This window comes from Papio anubis, chromosome 14, assembly GCF_008728515.1.
Source record: "Papio anubis isolate 15944 chromosome 14, Panubis1.0, whole genome shotgun sequence".
NCBI classification, from domain to species: Eukaryota; Metazoa; Chordata; class Mammalia; order Primates; family Cercopithecidae; genus Papio; species Papio anubis.
The window spans coordinates 19,785,519-19,794,061 of NC_044989.1; the positions used below are offsets into that span (position 1 = coordinate 19,785,519).

At 42.6% G+C, this 8,543-nt stretch overlaps 1 pseudogene; it reads right to left on the minus strand.

The window, feature by feature from the left end:
- Positions 1-5,910: 5,910 nt before the first annotated feature.
- On the minus strand, positions 5,911-8,338 carry LOC101020848 (annotated as a pseudogene).
- Positions 8,339-8,543: the final 205 nt, after the last annotated feature.

Here is an 8,543-nt window from a genome sequence, read left to right on the forward strand (position 1 = left end):
TGGGCTCCAGCCAAATAGCACCTGGCTATCCCTCGGGGCCACCATGTTCCTTCCTGTCTCAGACCCTTGGCTACTGTTCTCCCTCTAATTGTCCTTCCCACAGTGTCCCTTCCCAGTACCACTCAGTAACTTTCATTAGAAAGAGCCTTTATGGGGACAGGGACTTTGTCTGACTGGTTCAACAAAGTAACCCCACAGCTGGAACACAGTTAACACTCAATAAACATCTGTCAAGAGGATGAATGAATGAATGAATATTTCAGACTTCAGTTCATACCTTGCTTCCTCAGTTCAGCCTTTTGTGGGCCACATCTTCCTTGTGAAACGCTCCTACTACTTACCTACTTATCTCTTTATTTTAAATGTACATACATGTATGTATGTGTGATTATTTGTCTGATGCCTGGCCCAAGACTATAAGCTCCATGAGGGCAAGGACTACTCCTGTTTGCTCACCTCGATGCTCTCAAGAATGGCCTTATCATGGTGTGCAATAAGTGTGGGCTGAATGAATAAATGGCCAAGCAAGTCTTAGAGAGGTCAATTTCTTCTGAGCTATTTTCATAATAAAGTACTTAGAGGAACTGAGAAAAAAAAATAGGTCAGGAATCCACAGATGAGGAAGGCATTTAAAGTCAGTAGGTAGTTTAGCCACATTCCTGGTGCTTTAGGGCCACTGGAGCTTACAGTGGGGATAAAGAGGGGACAGTGGCTTTGTGCCTGAGTTCTTACCACTGTGCTGCAGTCTCTCTTCCATTCTTTTTGTCACATGAGTGGGACTTACTTAAATATGGCATCTCATGATTCATCTTCTGTTTGAGAGTGCAGCATTGTTAATATGCAAATCTTACTGAGATTTGCATGAAATATACAAATATTTCATCCAATATTTACCCTTTTCTGTGTGTATAACATGTTAAGATCTTCTATATCCTTAAGTAAGATTTTTTTGAAGTCATGTCTAGATGGTCAATTGTTTTTTCTCCAAAAGAACACATTCCTGATTTTAAAATGAAAATCAGTGGGGAAATGAGATTCACTTAAAAGTCCATTGCCTTGTAGCCATTTCTGATGGAATACACATGCTCGGTAAGTGAAGGGACACGCCTTTGAGGTTAATTTGATTTACTGCTCATACATTTCCTAAAGCATACGGTGACAGGCAGAAGATGTGGGCAATGAAACTCTGGAGGGATGTGTAAAATCTTCTTGGGAGCCAAAGGCTGTTTTGTTTTTGTGGCTTGGTTTTCAGGGACTGCCTGGCAGATCCCAGTGCTCCTCAACTGCATGGGCAAACTTAAAACCTGGACATGTGGGGGCCAGAGACAGGGCTGGGACAAGCTGCCAACTGACAAATGAATTCCCCACAGACCACCCTGCCACTTCCTATTTGCTGGCAAAATTTTTGTCATCTGTGCCCACACATGGACTGTCTTGGGCATGGGCAGGCTGATGGGCATAGGAGGTAGCCTGAGTCCTCTGAGGCCCCAAATATTCCAGAATTCCTGAAAATGGGCAGAGCCCACAGGAGTCCAAAGCATGCAGAATGCAGGGTGCAGGGGCTGGTGGCTGACGCCTGCTGAGAACCGAGACAGCCAGTCGTCCAACTCCCACGCACTCCTAGAGCCAGATGTCATTTTCACCTCTATTTTGGTGCTAGCTGGGGGAGGGGATGTCTTTGAAACAAGGTAATTTTTTTTTTTTTTTTTTTTTTTTTGTCATCTGCCCCAGTAAGCTGGGTGGGTCCTGATGCATAGCAGGGAGAAATTCTAACAATAAATCCCCTTACTCTGTGTGTGTGTGTTGGGTAGGGGGTTGGGGGGGGGGCGGGTCAGGGGTAAAATATACATTACATAAAATATATCATTTTAATTATTTTTAAGTGTGCAATTCAGCGTCATTAAGTACATTTACAAGTTGTGCAACCATCATCCTATCCATTTCCAGAACATTTTCATCATATCAAACTGAAACCCTATGCCCATTAAACAATAACTCCTCCCAGGCCCTGGTAACCTTATTCTACTTTCTGTCTCTATGAATTTGACTATTCCAGGAAACTCATATAACTGAAATCATATCTTTGTCCTCTTACGTTCAGCTTATTTCATTCAGCATCTTATTTAAAAGGTCATCCACACTGTAGCTTGTGTTTTAAGAAAGAATTTTATTTTATTCTATATAAGAAAGAATTTTATTTCTTTCTAAGGCTGAATAGTATTCTATTATATATATTCATACATATATATGTGTATATATATATATATACACACATCACATTTTGTTTATCTGTTCATCGGTGATGAACATTTTAGCTATTATGAATAATGCTGCAATGAACATTGATGTACAGGCACCTGTTTGAATCACAGCTTTCACTTCTTTTGGGTGTGTAACTAGGAGCTGAACTGCTGGATCATATGGCAATCCTATGTGTCAATTCTTGAGGAATTCTCAAGTCATTTTCCACAGTGGCAGCACCGTTTTAAATTCCCACCAACAATGCATGAGGGTTCTAATTTCTAGACATGCTCACCAACAAAGTTACTTCCCTTTATTTTAAAATAATAGCCATTCTAATGAAGTGAAGTGATAGCTCACTGTGGTTTTGATTTGCATTTCCTTAATGACTTATGATGCTGAGCGTCTTTTCATGTGCTTATTGCCATCTGTAATGTCTAGTCAAGCCCTTTGACCATTTTTGAATTAAGGTGTTTGTTTTTGGTTTTGAGACAATCTCACTCTGTTGCCCAGGCTGGAGTGCAGTGGCACAATTTTGACTCACTGCAACCTCTGCCTCCTGGGTTCAAGCGTTTCTCGTGCCTCAGCATCCCGAGTAGCTGAGATGGCAGGTGTGTGTCACCATGCCCGGCTAATTTTTGTATTTTTAGTAGAGACGGGGCTTCGCCATGTTGGCCAGGCTGATCTCGAATTCCTGGCCTCAAGCAATCCACCTGCCTCGGCCTTCCAAAGTGCTGGGATTCCAGGTGTGAGCCACTATGCCCAGCAAGGTGTTTTTTGTTGTTGTTGTTGTTGAGTTGTAGGAGTCCTTTGTATGTTCTGAATATTAATTTCTATCAGATACATGATTTGCAAATGTGTTCTTTCATTCTGTGGGTCGTGTTTTCACTCTCCTGATAGTGTCCTTTGATGCAATTTCCTTGCTCTTGTGTATAATACTTCCCAGTTTACAAAATACTTACAAGTATTTGCTTTATTTTTAATGTCACAAGCAATACATGAATATAGACCCCTCACTAAATTAAAAATTTTTTCAAGCCATACAGTTAAGCTAAAGTCAACTTTAAGCTCCATTCCCAAATCCCAGCATAATCCCATGAGATAAAGCCTTATCAGTTTGGTATTTATTCATCCAGATCTTTCCCCATACATCTGCATGAATTTCCTTCATTCAACAAATACTTATTGAATGTCTACTATAAGCCAGGCATTGCCATAGGCCCTGGGAACACAGAGGTAGCAACACAGACAAGGTCCTTACCCTGATATTACATTCTAGCTGGGGAGGGGAGGATGCATGCAACAGTAAATAAGAAAATCTAGATTGTGAAAAGCATTGCTAAGGAAATAAACAGGATGATACGATACAATGATCTGTGGGGGAGGGGAGAGAAGGCCATGCTGGGGAGGAGACATTTGAACTGAGATCTAAAGCCATCCATCCAGCTGAAGACCTGGAGGAAGAGCATTCAGACAGAGGTAACAGCGGGGCAGGAACAAACTTGTCCTGTATGAGGGCAGAAAGAATCCTGGAAGGCGTGACCAGCAGTGGTCACAAAAGGAGAATGAGAGTGAGATCGGAGTGCTGGAGACCAGGGAAGGTGATATGGTTTAGATCTGTATTCCACACACATTTCCTGTTCAATAGTAATTCCCAGTGTTGGAGTGGGGCCTGGTGGAAAGTGATTGGATCATGGGGACAGATTCCCCCCTTGGTACTGTGTCACAATAATGAACAGATAGTGAATGAGTTCTCATGAGATCTGATTGTTTAAAAGTGTGTGGCACCTTCCCCTCTCTCTCTTCCTTCTGCTCTGACCATGAGAAGTGCTGGCTCCCCCTTCACCTTTTGCCATGATTGTAAATTTCCTGCGGCCTCCCCAGAAGCAGAAGCCACTATACTTCCAGTACAGCCTGTGGATCTGTGAGACAATTAAACCTCTTTGTAAATTACACAGTCTCAGGCATTTCTTCATAGCAATGCAAGAATGAATGAATACAGAAGGCATTTGGGTTTTATTTTAAGAGCAATTAGAAGACGTTAGAGCCAGATGCAGTGGCTCATGCTTATAATCCCAACACTTTGGGAGGCCAAGGTGGGAGGATTGCTAGAGGCTGGGAGTTTGTGATCAGGCTGGGCAACATAGCCAGACTCCATCTCTACAAAAAGAGAATTTTAAAAAATTAGCCAGGCATGGTGGTGCACACCTGTAACCCCAGCTACTCAGAAGGCTGAGACAGGAGGATCACTTCAGCCCAGAAGTTTGAGGCTGCAGTGAGCTATGATTGCACCACTGCCCTCCAGCCTGGAAAACAGAGTGAGAAGCCTGGGAGGTTGAGGCTGCAGTGAGCCATGATCACACCGCTGCACTCCAGTCTGAGCAACAGAAAGAGACCCCATCTCTGGGAAAAAAAAAAAAAAAAAAAAAGATTAGAGGATTTTTAGCAAGAGAGTGAATGTGAATGACTTGTATTTTTAGAATATTCCTAGGATTTCCACGTAGAGACGAGTTTGGAGAATGTTGAAGCTATTCAAAGTAGGGTGGGGACGGCTCGAATTAGGGCAGCAAGAGTGAAGGGAGAAGTGAATGGCTTCAAATTGAACTTTGGAGTCTTGTGATGGTTGTGATGAAAGCGTAAAGGAAATAAAGAGACCAATAATGATTCTTGGGTTTTTGACTGGCGCAGTTGAGTGGGGTGGTACCGTTGCCCAGTTCAGAAAAGACATGGGCGGAGTAGGAAAGGGCAGCCCTGTAACGGAGGGTTCTGTTTTGGATCTGTCATGTTTATGATGTCTGGTGAGATGTCAGAGAGTTGAGATATATGAGTTTGGAGTCTCAGAGAGAGGTGGGATGTGATATAGAACAGTGGGAGTCCTCATGATATTTCATGATCATCCAGGAAGGAAATGCGGCTACAGGAGGACATTCAATATAGCCCGGGACACACCAACATTTAGACATTGAGAAAAGTAGGAGGAGACAGCAGAGGACCTTGAGAAGGGATGGCCCGAGAGGTGGGGGGAAGAGGCTTAAGAGAGTGAAAAATCATAACATCCAAGAAGAAAATTCTTTTTTTTCTTTTTTTTGAAACTTAAAAATCCCTCTAACATTGTTTATTATACAAGTGAATCCTGATCCTTGTAATGAGCTTATTGCTAGGATTTCTTTCTTTCTTTCTTTCTTTCTTTCTTTCTTTCTTTCTTTCTTTCTTTCTTTCTTTCTTTCTTTCTTTCTTTCTTTCTTTCTTTCTTTCTTTTTCTTTCTTTCTTTCTCTTTCTTTCTCTCTCCCTCTCTCTCTCTCTCTCTCTCTCCCTCTCTCTCTCTCTCTCTCTCTCCCCCCCTTTCCTCTCCTCTCCTCTCCTCTCCTTTCCTTTCCTTCCTTTCTTGAAATGGAGTCTCGCTGTCTCACCCAGGCTGGAGTGCCAATAGCATGATCTTGGCTCACTGCAACCTCCGACTCCCAGGTTCAAGTGATTCCTCAGCCTCAGCCTCCTGAGTAGCTGGGATTACAGGAACCCACCATCATGCTCAGCTAATTTTTGTACTACTGTAGAGACAGAGTTTCACCATGTTGGCCAGGCTGGTCTCGAACTCCTGACCTCAGGTGATCCGCCCACCTCAGCCTCCCAAAGTGCTGGTATTACAGGCATGAGCCACTGCACCTGGCCTATTGGTAGGATTTCTAGTAGCAAGCACAGGCACCAGAGTTTCCAAACTTTTTGGACTCACAGCAAAGGAGGACAGCTACCAGCAAGGTCTGGTCATTCTGGATGAGGAAGTCTTTGATCTCCTTCTTGGAAGCCTCATCCATATATTTCTGGTAATAGGCCACCAGGGCTTTGGAGATGGACTGATGGACAGCACAAATCTGGGCCACATGACTACCACCCTTCACATGGACACAGATGTTCACACCAGCAAATCGCTCTTTGCCCAGAGCAGAAGTGGTTCCAGCAGCTTGCATTGCAGCATGCGCAGCTCGATCATCTCCAGAGGCCACCCATTCACCTTGATGAGGCCATTGCTGTGTTTGCCATGAGTCACAGCTGTGGCCCTTTTCTTGCATCCAAAGACCTGCGCATACTGCAGCAGGCCCTTGGACAGCATGGCTACAGGCATATATTGGAGATCCTCACTGCACGGTGCTGCAACCAGAAAAAGGAAGAAAATTATTTCAAAAAGGAAATACATTTGTGTCTGTTTGCAATCTCTCTTCCATGATGCTTTTTAAAATGAGGCAGCAGACACCTGTGTCAGTTGCTGCTGAGAGTTGAATTAAGTGAGGCAGGAGAAATGCAACATTTGCATTTTGCAGCACAGAGACCATCTTGTCAAGAGCAATTTCAGTAGAGTGGTGGAGACAGAAGGGAGCTGGAATGGTGTGAGTGGCTTAACATGATAATAATAACTGAATTTATATAAAACTTACCATGTGCCAGACACTGATCTAAGTGCTTTACATATATTAATCTGTGCAACAGCTCTTTGAGGTAGGTACAATTATTATCCTATTTTACAGATAAGGAATAGATCTTTAAGTAATTTGCCCAAGATCACACACATTAGGAAATGATAAAACTGGAATTTGAACCCAGACAAAACTGGTTGATCTGGCTCCAGGGAATAGAGACAACCCTTTTGAGAAGTCTTGTTATAAATAAAGAGTGTATTAGTTAAGATAAGTACAGATGTTATAACAAATAAACCACCAAAATCTAGGCAGTTTAATTAAATAGAAGTTTATTTCTTCCTCTTTTAAATTCCAGTCAGTGATAGGAGTGGGAGAAGTGAGGATAGAGCTCTGCTCCATACAGTCATTCAGGGATCCAAGCACTTACCTTATGGCCTAGATATCTTCAACACATGGCACCCTTAGTTTCCCTAGGTGTCAACATCAACCTGGCAGAAGAGGAAAGAGAATGTGGAGGATCGTGTAGAATTTTATGGGCCATGCCTGGAAGTTGCATACACCACTTCTGCCCACATTCTGTTATCCAGACCTCAGTCTCATGTTCCCATGGGTTATGCTAAAGGAGCCGGGAAGTGTGGTCCCTGGCTGGGCAGCCACTGCCAGCAGCAGCGCTACACTGTGCAAAGAGGCCATGGATTTTTGGTGGACAGTTGTCTGTCTGCCCCAATGAGCAAAGACATGGTGAGAAAGATATGTGTGAAAGGAGATTTGTTTTTGAATATGGGAAATACTGGAGCATGTTTGTGTACTGACAAGAATGACGGAGTAGGGAGGGGGAATCTAATGATGCAGGAGAGAGAGGATAATTGCAGGAGCAAAGTCCTCAGCAAGGTGATAGCAGATGAAGGGATTGTCCTTTGAAAGGAGCTGGAGGGAGGTTGGGAGGTTGGCAGGGTGAGGGAAAATTGATGTTGGCACATGTTCAAGAAGGATTGGAGATTTCATCGCGGGAGGCACAGTTGTCCCTGGCTGAGGGCTTCTGGTCTTTTTTGGTTGAAGTGTTAAGAAAGGTCATCAGCTGGATGTGACGTGGGGAAAGGATATGGGAGATGGGAAGTGCGAGAATGTACAAAATAATCATTTTAGACAGAGAAAAGAAACTTAGTAGAGAAACACTTTAGAATTACCAGGTTGTGTTGCGTGACCATTTGAGGTTTGTGGTTATGCATATAAAATGAAAATTACCTCCAGAAATTGTGTGTGTGTGTGTGTGTGTTTATATTAATGGTGTTTATCATTCTCTGTGTATTATTTAGCAACTTGCTTTGTCTCTTTCCTATGTGCTGTATGTTCAGTATTCTGCAGAATGGATGCACCAGAGTTTATTCAGCCATTCCCCAGTGATGACAGCTAGGTCATTTCCAGTTCTTTACTACGACAAGGAAAGCTGCAGCAAGGATTCTTTGCCTGCTGCCTCGTGCACACATGACTGTTTCTCCAGAGATACACTAAGAAGTAGATTTGCTGGATCATAAGAGAAGTACACTTGAAGTTTTAGTAGCTTCTATCAAATTGCCCTCCAAAGTGACTTCACTAATTGATACTCCCATCAGCAGAATATGAGAGTACTGCCCACATCTTCATCCACCCTACATTCAATCAAACTTACTATTTTGCTTGTCTGGTAGAATAAAAAATGATCTTTTATTATTTTAATTTACATTTCCTTTATTATCAGGGATATTGCAGCTTCCCATAGATTTTTGGCCATTTGAATCTCTCCTCTTGTGATTTTTCCTTTCATATTCTTTTCCTGTTTTCTTGAGCATTGTTTACTTTTTCATATTGACTTATAGCAGATTTTTACATATTTTGAATAGTATTTGTAT